The following is a 13,055-nucleotide window of genomic DNA, read 5'->3' on the forward strand; positions in this document are numbered from 1 at the left end:
ATGAGAGTGTGTTGACATGATCGTCATCCAAGAGCACTTTGAATTTATGATCATGCGAGCAGCTTTCAAAGGACAGTTGTCCAGACTAAAACAAAAGAAAAGCTGGACGCAAAGTGCTTCCAGATTCGCCACACAAACACGCTCCCCCTCAAACACACTGCTGCATTGTTCACAGTCAGAGTTATTCCCGTAAACTCACATTTCTCATCTGTGGACTGGTTTGAGGTAAAACGTCATGATTTATGGAGGATTTTCAACTGCATCCTTTCTTCTCATCTCTCCACCCATTGGGTTGCTAAAAGCGGCCTTCGTTTTCCAGCTCATATGATGTACGTTTTATTCCACACACCTTTCCTCTATTAAAACCTCCATCCTTCCAGCATATGTGGAGCGTTCATTTGGATCTGTGCTTTATTAATATTGACCTAATTTTGCATGATATATTAAAGCTGTGGCTCGTGGCACATCTGACTTGGAGCGTTAAGTGAGAGGCGTGCGATGTGAGCACAGATCTGGAAAATGAGGCTATAGCGCTCATATTAGCTTATGCTTCCAGACAACTAATGTCCAAGGGATGGGATAGATTAGCTGACAATTCATTATAAGCAGTGTGAGAGGTGGAGGGTCGCACTAATTGGGCTTATTGGAAAAATTCATCTTTGTAGGATGGGTAAAATTAGCACATTATGGCTTTACATGCGATTCGTATGGGAAGCAACAGGAACATATTGTAATCCACAGCCCTTAGCCACAGAAATGCTGTACTTGAGTTTTGTTTAGACAAAATTTGTAGTACGGCGAGGAATTCTCAGGGACAGTAATACAATGAGTGATCTGTATTGGCTTAGTGTAATTATGTCATTTGTAGTTGCTGGTCGCAGCAAACAGGATGTCCCCAGTTTAAAGTTTTCTTGCGGTGGGAACCAGTCAAGTCTGCCCGCCGCACTAGTGAGTTCTGATAGAGAGAGACACATCCAGCATAGTGCGGTTATCTGGTGACTGGCCGCTTTACTGCTTTTTGTCTTGCTCTTCCCTTCTCATAATTGTCTGTTGGGGATTTTCAGTGGTAATTGGCTGATCGCTCTGCCGGTGGTTCGCCAGAGCTGTTGTGAGGTCCTTCTTTGTGTACAGAAAAAGGAAAAACTAGAAAAACATGTGCTTGTATGAATGGGGTTTTAGGGTTTTAGGTAAGCTGAGGGCATATATTTTGAACTTGTGTCATGTTTTCAGTTGGTTGTGTATGAGACAGCTATTATAGGCTTATTTACAGCTAGTCTAGATTGATAATTATGAAGATAACTCAACATAGGCTCATTCTGAAAACGTAGCCTATACATTTCTGGAGATAGCAAATTTGTAGCCAGAAGTTTGTAATTATGTATGCACTTACCAGCGGCCTACTTATGGCTTTCCTGCTCCTACCAGTTTATCCAGATAGCTTGCCATGTATGTCAGTGGACTTAAGACGCAGAGAGTAGTTGACCATGACAATGGGATTCAAGTCGGGCAAAGAACGGTTCCAGAAAGCAGGTAAGACGAAAAGAGAAGGCAAAAAATAAAATACAACAAGTAACATTAAAACAAGTAAATAGCAGGGTGAGAATGTAATAAATTCTAAAAAATGTAGTAAAAATCGGGTGAAGGAGGAGGAGGAGTTTAGGGAAGGAGGAGTGTGGGTCAGTCGATCAGTCAGTCTGTCATTCAATCAGTCGACACAGGCCTCTTGTGGATTTACATGAGAACAGCAGGCGTGGATGGCACTCTCGTAAGAAATTTAAGGTCTCAAAAAGTGTACACAGTGACCCCTGGTGCATTCACAAAAACAAAAACTGCAAAAAAACCATACCTCCTTGGACGTACAGTGTTTGGGGCTCTCCAATAAAGCATATAGCAGTACATTTTCAGAATGAGCCTGGGTTGAAATAAATACACTGTAAAAAAAATCTGTTGTTTTACTGGGTTTTTTTCCAGTACCCCAGCTGACAAAAAAATAAAAATAACGGCCATTAAATTACAGACATTTACCGTGAAATAACAGACAGTAAATTGCATGAAGTAAATGTCTGTAATTTTATGGCCAATATTTTATGGGTTTTTTTTTTTCTAAAATAACAGATTTTTTTACAGTGTACAGTGATGTTGGTATCAAAACTAAATAGATAAAAATTGATAGATGTATAAGAATTTAGATAGAAGTCTTTTTCGAGAAAATCAAGCTTATGTGGTATTTGCACACCTCGCTCATATGTTGGCATGATGGTGCTAAACTGCAAATGTACTTTGTTATTGAGAGAAAGGCTTTCATTGCATATTATATATCAAAGTCATGACATATAAAATACTGTTTCCGGGTCCAAGCCGCTACTCATTTAAATTGAGAAAATATTTGTTTATTACCACTTTTTAGTCATGTCATCTGTTAGTTAACGTTAGTTAATAAAAAATACAGTAGTTTAATGTTTGCATGTATATGTATATGTATGTATATATATATATATATATATATATATATATATATATATATATATATATATATATATATATATATATATATTCGAAAGTATTACAACGCTTTGTAAATGTTTATTATTACCATTTGATGAGTCTCCCCATACAGTTTGATATAGCGTTTGGACCCGGAAGGTGTTTTGCGTGTTGTCACACAAATTAATGACCCCTGAAGATGCTAAAAACAAGAGTTCTACAATTCTACATGTAGTTCATTTAAATTGTCAAGCTTATTATATTCAGTCAATTTAGTTTGGTTGTAAAAAAGTAGTTTTGAAAGTGATTATAACCATATTGTTCATCTCATATCCTGTCTTGTTATCATATTGGTATGGATGTGTCAAAAGTATAACTGCTTGCATTTATTAAACTTTTTTAACTGTACAATATCAATGTTTTACTTTCTTTTTCTTAAAATAATATCAGTCAAATCATACCTAAAACAAATGGGATTAGTTTTGGTAAGCACTTTTTTTATTCCTATTTTATTATTTTATTATTTTTTTGTGCTTTGAATCAAATTTATTAATATTGTCATTTTTCTCAGATCTGGCTTGTTGGGTAATTTTCAGGTTCCTGTGGAGAAAATGAATGGGGAAAACTGCAAGCAAGCCAACGAGAACGTGTCCACCCCCATTGCGCTCCATTCCAAGATCCAAAAACCTTGATTTCTTGACAAAAAGCTCTACAGGAGGTTCATCTGCTCTATGTTCAGTATTCAAGTGTGTGTGTGGTGTCCAGGTGTGCATTTCTTTCTGTCCAAGTGTCTGATCTCACTGTAATGAAGGATGCTCTCATTAATATTCTGCGGGAGGCGCGACAAGCCATCAGGTGCGATTCGCTATTTGTTTCAGCACATCTGAGACACAGCCACATCAATACAGTACATTTCAACCCTAACAAGAACAACTGTACTCCTTTCATCCTTCTCCTCAGGTTCCCATTGTCTACTTAATAATGAAAAGCAATTAGGTAGGTATACAAAGCCCATCGGCCATGCTGCCTTTTGTCTTCTTTCTGTCCGCATGAACCACAGGCAAATTTTTGCAGTGTTAATGGAAGACGATGAGTTTCTCGCAGATCCTCTGGGTCACAATCAGGACAAAGTCCGCCAGGCCTGTATTTCCCATTTTGTCGGTGCTTATTTCCATCTAAATTAACGTGTTAGCGGTAACAGGTTTGTGTGCGAGCGTGCGCACAGCCACCGACGGAAAGCTGAAGGATATGAGAGAGGGCAGCTCAGATTGTATCTGTGGATAAATTATTCAGAGTTCAGCTTCTCTATCCAATGACCCCACTAACAGAGCACAAATTATTTAGCAAGCTGCCAGAATGACAGCGATGGTACACACGTGAAGTGCGGCCTCCCTGAGCAGAACTGCGGCTGTGTGAGGCCACCGGGGGGAGGGAGACGGAAACAGAGAACGAACCTTATACATATTCATCCATTGCATCAGCTCACAGATGCTCTGATTTCCCATTGTCACTAATGTCCTCGTCTCCCAGAGCAGCAGGTTAGAGTAAGGCCGCTATGAACATGCTGATCTAAGAACACTTTCTTGGTTTTTCGCCTGTTTGTCTCTTTGAAAGAGGAGATGCATGGAGGTTCCTGTAGCAGGATGAGTTGATAGCAGAAGGACCTGAAGTTGTTCTAGGTTGTTTAGGGACAGTAGCACAGCGTGATGTCTTAGGTATCAGTTTTGGGCTGTGCATTCAACACCTGACATATGCTGAGGCTCTGGTGGCTGACTGGCTTATAGTCGCCTCTTTAATTCTCTTGAAATTTTCATAATGCATAATAATGTGTGACATTCAGTGATTTTAGAAAACTACTTTTTTCTTTCTCTCTGTGGCAAATTCAACCACTTTTTTAAGCTACCAATCACTCAGAATTCTACCAGCCAAAACAAAAATATCAGGAAATAACGATGTTTGATTGAAATATTGAGTTTGCATGTTCTCTCCGTGTTCACGGGGGTTTCCTCTCGGTGTCCCTGTTCCCCCCACAGTCCAAAGATATGCGCTATAGGTAAATTGGGTAAACCAAATTGGCCATAATGTGTGTGTGTGTGTGTGTGTTTGTGTGTGTGTGTGTGTGTGTGTGCGTGCGTGTGTGTGTGTGTGTGTGTGTGTGTGTGTGTGAGTGTATGGGTGTTTCCCAGTGCTGGGTTTCGGCAGGAAGGGCATCCACTGCATAAAACATATGCTGAATAAGTTGGTGGTTCATTCTGCTGTGGCCCCCCTTGCAAACTGAAGGGACTAAGCCAAGCCAAAGGAAAATGAATTATTGTTAAATCTAGGGTTGGGAGATTGATTCAAATGCGATTTTCAAACTCATTTTGTTAGTAAAGCTGGTTTTACAAAAACTCCAGCATATGAGCTCAAATGGACTAGCATTTACTTCACAGAGTCGTAGTTCACTGATAAACTATGCAAAAATTTGTTTTAAAATTGAATGACAATTTATTAGTCAATAATGACATTGAGATTGTTCTGTGATAATAACAGCTGTTTGCATACAGTAGCTTCTCAGTGAAATGTGTTTCTCTGAATATTTGGAGTTTCCTTGAGAGCTTCCCTTGGCCTTCGTCTGCGATTTAGTGCTGATGCTTCCCCGACAAGATGTGCAAGACAGTCATAGATTTGTTGTCAGTTGCATTTGCAATTTCATTTTGATTAATCACCTAGCCCTTATTGAATCTGATTCCAAATCTGAATCGTCCTAAGGTTTATAAGTCAGCGTTTTCCAGATACAAAAGTCTCTGTGATTTCTATTTTAATTATAACATTCATTTTAACATTTGTCTCTATTTCAGAGGTCGCCACAGTGGAATGAACCGACAACTATTCCAGCATATGTTTTCCGTAGTGGATGCCCTTCCAGTCACAAGCCAGTACAGGGAAACACCCAATCGCTCATTCACACACTCATAAACTACGGCCAGTTTAGTTTACCTAATTCACCTACTGTATACCGCATGTCTTTGGACTGTGGGGAAATCTGGAGCACCCATGCTTACACAGGTGAAACATGCAAACTACAAACAGAAATGCCAACTGGCACAGCCAAGACTCGAACCAGCAATCTTCTTGCTGTGAGGCGACAGTGCTGACCACTAAGCCATGACAGCATATCTTTACATTTTGAGAGCTCACACCAAAATTGACGTTTAATTGTAAACATGCTGAAAAATAGAGAACGGACTGTAAATGCCTCATGATATTAAGTCATCAGCTGTTTTCTAACAAACCTTTATGTGCTGAGCTCATATTGAAGCCTCTCTTCAACATAATCTTACTCCAAACAAATATTAATGATAAAAATCATAATGATACATTGAAAATTGAAATATTGCCCCAACATGTCATTTTATAATAATGTCAATATAACGGGTGACATGGTGGTGCAGTAGGTAGTGCTGTCCCCTCACATCAAGAAGGTCACTGGTTCGAGCCTCGGCTGGGTCAGTTGCCATTTCTGTGTGAAGTTTGCATGTTCTCTCCAAGTTCGCTTGGGTTTCTTCCAGGTGCTCCGGTTTTCCCCACAAGTTCAAAGACAAGCAGTACAGGCGAATAAGCTAAATTGTCCACAGTGAATGTGTGTGAATGAGTGTGTGTGGGTCTTTCCCAGTGAAGTGTTGCAGTGGGAAGGGCATCCGCTGCGGAAAACATGTGCTGGATAAGTTGGCGGTTCATTTTGCTGTGGTGACCCCATTTAAATAAAGGGACTGAGCCGAGAAGAAATGAATGAATATGATGGTAAATATTTCCAACACAATATCACGGCAATTCGTAACTTTTTCATTTAGTGGCTAATTCGTATGAATTCGTACGATCTAATTCGTACAATCTAGTACGATTTGCTTATCCCCCAATGACGGTTGGGTTTAGGGGTGGGGTTAGGTGCCACGCCTCCTTTTTAAAATCGTACAATTTCATACGACTGAACTCGTACGAATTCGTACGAATTAGCCACTAAACTGGCAAAACGTAAAATACTTACGTTTTCTCGTGAGATCAGGCTGATATTTCACATGTCACAGGATTGCCTAAAAGTAGCAAATAATTTATAGAATGCTAAGTTGCTTTTTGCACAAACATTATTGTGCATGAGCCATTTATAAATGCAGGCCTAAAGAATCTATCTACCTTATTTCTTAAATATATGTCTATGAATCTATGTCTTGTTTGAAAACCTCTTTTGTGTTTGTGACTGACTAAAAAGAATATTCAATCTTTAATCTTCGTTCAAGAATCGAAACCCACATCAAGCTGCATGATGCTGATTCACTAAAAGGACCAGTTTGTAAAGTTTGGAATTAGGCTTGTCTTGCTGTTTTCAATTTAGTAAAAACAACCAGTTCCTAACAGAATAAACTTGGAAATCAAACTTCACTGGTCATGATAAACGTTTCAGGTCTACAGTATAAAGAACCTGATGAATCTAGATTGGAAATCAGGCTTAAGTGTTTATACTGTTTTGTGTTGATTCATTTGTTTAAAGCATCAACTAGCAAAAAAAATCTATTGTGGTTCTGATTTTACTGAATTTTTTAACTGACTATAAAGTACTATAAGGTTCTAAGCTTGGAAATCAGACTTCACTTACTGTTTGCCTTTTTTCTAAACCATTAAACAGAATCGAGGCAATGCAGTGGCGCAGTAGGTAGTGCTGTCGCCTCGCAGCAATAAGGTCGCTGATTTGAGCCTCAGCTGGGTCAGTTGGCATTTCTGTGTGGAGTTTGCATGTTCTCCCCTCGTTCGCGTGGGTTTCCTCCGCCTGCTCCGGTTTTCCCCACAGTACAAAGACATGCGTTACATGTGAATTGCTGCCTAAATTGTCCGTAAAGTATGAGTGTGAATGGATGTTTCCCAGAGATGGGTTGCAGCTGGAAGAGCAACTGCTGCATAAAACATATGCTGAATAAGTTGCCGGTTCATTCCACTGTGGCGACCCCAGATTAATAAAGGGACTAAGCCGAAATAAAATGAATGAATAAACAGAATTGAATGTCAAGATCTGATTTAAGATTTGATGGTCGCTCTGTATGAATTTTCTCTAACTAAACTAAACTAGCTTGTAAATATTTTTCAATTATATATGACTTCACTGTTCACACAGCATGTTTTTGACTAAAATAAACCAGAAGAACCAAGCTTGGGAATCAAATTTTACTGATTTCACTGTATGTTTTTGATTCGCTATAAAGAATGAATACCAAACTTTACTGGTCAGGCTTTTTGTTTTTGATTCAAGACCAAGTTTGTAAAAGTAATTTGCTTGGGAATCTGACTAAAATGGCTTTGCTATATGTTTTTGATCCACTCTAAAGATTGTCAAACTTAAAAATTCAAACTTCACTGTTTGCCTTGTCATTTGTTCTGCAATCCGTAGAGTCAAAAGAACTTCATTGTGATCAGGCTGCATATTTCTGACAGCCTAAAAAAAAAGCGGCTCAAGATAACATGCTTGGGAGTCTGACTAAATCTGAATATGATCGCATATTATATTTTGAATGTTCCCTATAAAGAATCGGAACAGTCAAGCTCAGAACCTGGCCGTCACTGATCACACTGTATGTAATGCTAACCTGCTATTAAAAACAAATTTATTCATTTAATAACATAAACCGGATATCAGTTTATGGATGTCAAATGTCAAATCTCTTTAGACGTATAGCCAATGTTTGACCCAGAATCATGAAATCCTATGCATGGGAAGCAAAACTATAAGTTTTGGTTCACTGAATGAACATAAATATAGTCATTGATATTTACTGCAAATCTAAAGTGAAAACAGCAGTTTAGTTCTCGAGTGTGTGAAATAGCTATTTGCTCTTGGTCAAGCACAATGCACGACAACACACCAAAAGAAGCACAGAAAGAAATGTAGGAGAGAGAGAGAGAGGTGTTGGAGGGTGGTATGGCATTAGGTCTTGATCTTATTAGCGGTGATTGGTTTTCTCCGACCTCACACTTGGTTTGGGCTGTAATTGCCTCTGGCAGGACTGGGGCTGTAACCGTGGCGATCGGGGAGAAAAGTGCCATGCCTTTGTTTGCGGCAGCCGCCACATGGTGTTGTGTGTGGCATCAGCTTTGGGGAGATGATGGTTATAACCGTGGTGCTGCCTTTTAAAATCATTTAATAGGGAGTCGTTTCACAGGCATGAGCTCTGAGGCTTGGGGGGAAAAGCAACATCACAGAGAAGGAGTTTATAAGTTCACGCCAGGAGAGAAAAGTGAATGATAGAGAAAGGCTGCCACCTGCTGTTCATGAGCTAAATGGCTCCAGGCCGGGTACGTATTTTTCTCCGCGAATATATTAAACGCTTTCAGTTCATTAAGAATTTAATTTTGTTTTCTAATTTTCTCAAAGGGGTGTTTTATGAAACACAAGACTTTATTAGAAATTTATTTTATTTTTAGTGACATTATTTTTTTATACATTCAGTATCTTGTTTTTTATTTGCTCTTTGCAAATAAGCTATAAAATACGCTCAATTTAAAATTCTCTGAATTCATATTCTTGTTGACTTGCTGATATTTAAAGTTACACGAAAAATTACACGAATCGTTACCTACCTTCGAACATACCTTCAGCTCGTCTCACTTTTTTCCTGATGACCATTGTTATAATTTAGGCAAAAGCAGTTGACTGCAGATGCCCGTCGAATAAAAAGTCTACTGCTTTTGCCTAAATCACACTTAAGTGCAGCTTTAAGTAGACGAGCTCGCTGTTCCCCTACTGCGTTAAGTGTCTAGTTTAATTTAATTCAATAATCCCGATAAATGAAATAAATCCCTTTTGGGACACCCATCTTTGGTTAGGGAGATAATGCGAAATGAGGTTCGGAGAGAAAAATTAGGACATTATGGTTGATTGAGCTTTAACAAAAAGAGGAAATATTAATACCGAGATATCCTTTATGTTTATAATTTTCGTTTAATGAATGGGCGCATCCGTGTGGAAAAAATAATCACAGGGAAAAAATGGAGGAGAGTAGATTGTTAGGAGCTTAGTTTAGGAACGAATTAACATTTAATCCAATCCCGATGCAAATTGTTTCACTTAAAACTTTTCATTTCGTTTTGTGTTATGAATTATGCTTTTGCGTGTGTTTCAACAGAAGTCTGTGCATGAAGCTAATAGAAGCCAGTGTAGGACTGCTTTCTGCTGAACTTTGAACAGAGGTGTTCAATAGAAAGAAATGCATACAATGTAGGCTATAATAAAACGTTTAAGCAGAATATTTGAATTCATTTTGAGGGAACTGCAAAGCTAATAATAATCATGTATCATTGTGACATATTTAAATAAACTGTTGTTGTTGTTGTTTTTTACTGTAGCCAAGATTTCCAAGCACCCTGTTGCCATGTTTTATTACCAAGTCTTGCTTAGGCTACAGTTAACAAATCTATTGAGGTATAACACAAGACAGAAAATAATAGAATTTAAGTATGAACACCAAAGTCTTTTCATTAGGACATTTGCTGTTGCCTAAATCTACGGGGTGGGTAAAGTAACAAGGCAATATACTGGCTAACCTAGTAGTCACTGGAGTCAAATGCAAATAGTAATATGATGAACAGTATGTAGGTATGTAACCTATGAAGATATTATATTTTCTGCTTCCATAGTACAAGCATTGGACACGAAAGGCAGCATATACCATTTCAATGCAGTCATGTCATTGGCCCATGAACATTTCCTGCTTGTTATCAAACTAGCCAATTTCAGAACTGTAACAAGAGGCAATTCAATCCTAACTTAATGTTAAAATAGCTATCATAACATTATTTATAAATATGTGGCTCCTTTTGGATTCTCAGAAACTATAGAAATTAAAAATGTAAAACAGAAAATATGTTGGAACCATTGTTTTTGTTTACATCCATCAAAATGGTCTATATTGTATTACCAATAATTCTAATGTCTGACTCGGCCTACTAGGATACTTTTTATCTACCCTCTAAAACACAGGTGTCAAACTCAGGTCCTGGAGGGCCACAGCTATGCAGTTTAGTTCCAACCCCAATTAAACACACCTGATCAGACCTATTAAGTCCTTCACTCTTGTTTGAAACCTACAGGTAAGTGTTATAGCAGGGTTGGAACTAAACTGTGCAGGGCAGCGGCCCTCCAGGAAGTTTGACACCCCTGCTCTAGAAGAATAAAGACAGTAGAAGTATAGACCATTTCAATGTGATGTCATTGGCTCTGTTAACAAATTTAATAACTGTAACAGTAGGCAATTCAATCATGACTTAATGTTAAAACAGCTAGCATTATTTATCAGTGTGGCTCTTTTTGGATTCTCGGAAGCTCTAGAAATTAAAAATGTAAAACAGGAAATATGCTGGGACCGTTGTTTTTGTTTACATTCCTCAAAATGATCTATAGCAGAGGTGCCCAAAGTAAGGCCCATCGGCCTAAGTTGGCCCATGATAACCTTTGGTTTGGTCTGCCACCCCATCTGAAAAGAAAGAGAGAACGATAGGGAGTTGGTTGGGAGCAAATGCCTTTGACAGAGATCGTCATTTTGAATTTAACGTAACCTTTTGTTTCTTTAATTGCAGAGCTACAAAAAAAAAAAAAAAGCCAACTAAAATTAAATATCTCATTTAACTGTTGTAAATGAATCAAACTTTTAAATTTTAAATATTGTCACTTGATAGAGGACAATGCACAAGACATTGGCGAGCAAACCATTGCAAAGGCAGAAGCAGCTTGACTGTGCATTCAGCATTGAACTCTATTGTGTTACAAATGGGATTGTTTATGTTTTTGCTAAAATACGTTTATTATAAAACGTTCAAAATGATAATGCATCATTAATTAATATGTTTCAAGCAACATATTCTAGTTACTATTAAATTATAGCAAATAAATTAGGAAATTAGCCATTGCAAACTTAATGTAATATGGTGTATTTAACTTCGGCCCACAGCCCTAATCAATTTGGTTTTTGGCCTATATAGTTCTATCTATAGGCCTGTATAGTTCTATAATCACAAATTTTCATCACAATGATGTTAATTTGTTATTCCAAATAAACCATATCGTTATAGTAGGCCTAGTTACAGAATATTGCTTGAGGCTTGATACAGTCGGCCCCTTCAAATGTAAAATGCTGCATTACAGCGCCCTCTCGTGTCCAGAAGCCTATCCTTCAGGCCATGTTTACGTTCAATATTCAGTTTATAAGCAATATTTCCCCCTAATAATTGCCTTTCCAGAGAAGGTTACTTACGACGTCTAGTTATTGATTAGGACTGGCAAATATTAACGACGAATACATTAAAGTGCTTTGTTGTTCAGGCATCTCATCTCTTGCACCGCTCAGATGTGGACAGGTGCTCTCGCTAAGTAATATTGAATGAGCTGTCCTTGAGCATCTGTTCTTCCACCAGCTCTCAGAGGTAATCACAGTAATGGACGTCTAACTTATCTACATACACACATAAATAAATATGTTTCCGAAGAGACTCGCTGACTAATCAATCGCGCTTCTGGCTGCATCTGTTGTTGGAGGTTTTTAGGAAGTGCAGCGGAAGACGGACGTTAGGATCGAATTCTGCAACCAATCAGCGGACAAGCCGCTCACCAGGTACCCCGGATTCTCAAGATGAAAATTCACATTAGTGTACTTTGTTAAAACAAAAAGGTATAATCGTTTTATAGTTAATTGTGAAAGATATATTGTGCAGATTTCCCATTGATGGTTTGCAGCTAGAAGGGCATCCGCTGCGTAAAACATATGCTAGATAAGTTGGCGGTTCATTCACAATATGTGAGGTAAGCATGCCGCTGAGGGTCGCATAAAATTTGGGGGCCCCCAGTAAATAGGCCTATCTTCATTTTAAGTAAAAAAATTTAGAAAAGACAGTTGAATTATATAAAACAGCAATATATAAATAAATAAATGAATGAATTAATAAATAAATAAATAAATAAAAACACAAAGGCTGCACATTAGCTCCATCACTGGAATTGAAATATAAATAACATATAGAAAAAATAAGATACAGAACTGTAATCAATACATTTTATATGGCTACATTTAGTTTACATGATTGGATTCTTGAATTATACATTTTTCTTGAAGTGGCTGGTCTATAAAAATATAAATTGCATAATTAGTATTAAAGTAAAATAAAAATGGACATGCACATGGCTGTTAAATATAATACAAAGTAATTATAATGTTAAGTTCAAATTATTTTAAATATCTTTTATTTATAATTTCTAATAATGTATTGTATAACTTTTTCATATAAAAATGCACAATAGATAAGTAAATCACGGATTTTGAATTTGGTTCAGGAAAATTGAAGATAGATAATATTAGTGACAATAATAACAACAATAATAATAATAATAATAATAATTATAATAATAAACAATTGCATTCTGTGTGCCATACAATCAAGATATACCAGAATAACTGGTGTAAATTGAGGTCTACTGAAGTTCACAAGAAGCTATTGAGTTGACAAAAATGAACTGCTTTAAAACAATAAATATGAGTATCTAAAATAGTAATAAA

General features: G+C 37.5%; 1 long non-coding RNA gene across 1 annotated transcript; it reads right to left on the reverse strand.

Annotated features, from left to right (window-relative positions):
• Window positions 1-9,340: 9,340 nt before the first annotated feature.
• On the reverse strand, window positions 9,341-12,053 carry LOC141375400 (uncharacterized). Its single transcript, XR_012383395.1, has 2 exons — window positions 11,760-12,053; window positions 9,341-10,982 (listed from the first exon to the last, which is right to left on the reverse strand). It is a non-coding gene; the product is annotated as an uncharacterized lncRNA (long non-coding RNA).
• Window positions 12,054-13,055: the final 1,002 nt, after the last annotated feature.

Source organism: Danio rerio, chromosome 7 (genome assembly GCF_049306965.1).
Source record: "Danio rerio strain Tuebingen ecotype United States chromosome 7, GRCz12tu, whole genome shotgun sequence".
NCBI classification, from domain to species: domain Eukaryota; kingdom Metazoa; phylum Chordata; class Actinopteri; order Cypriniformes; family Danionidae; genus Danio; species Danio rerio.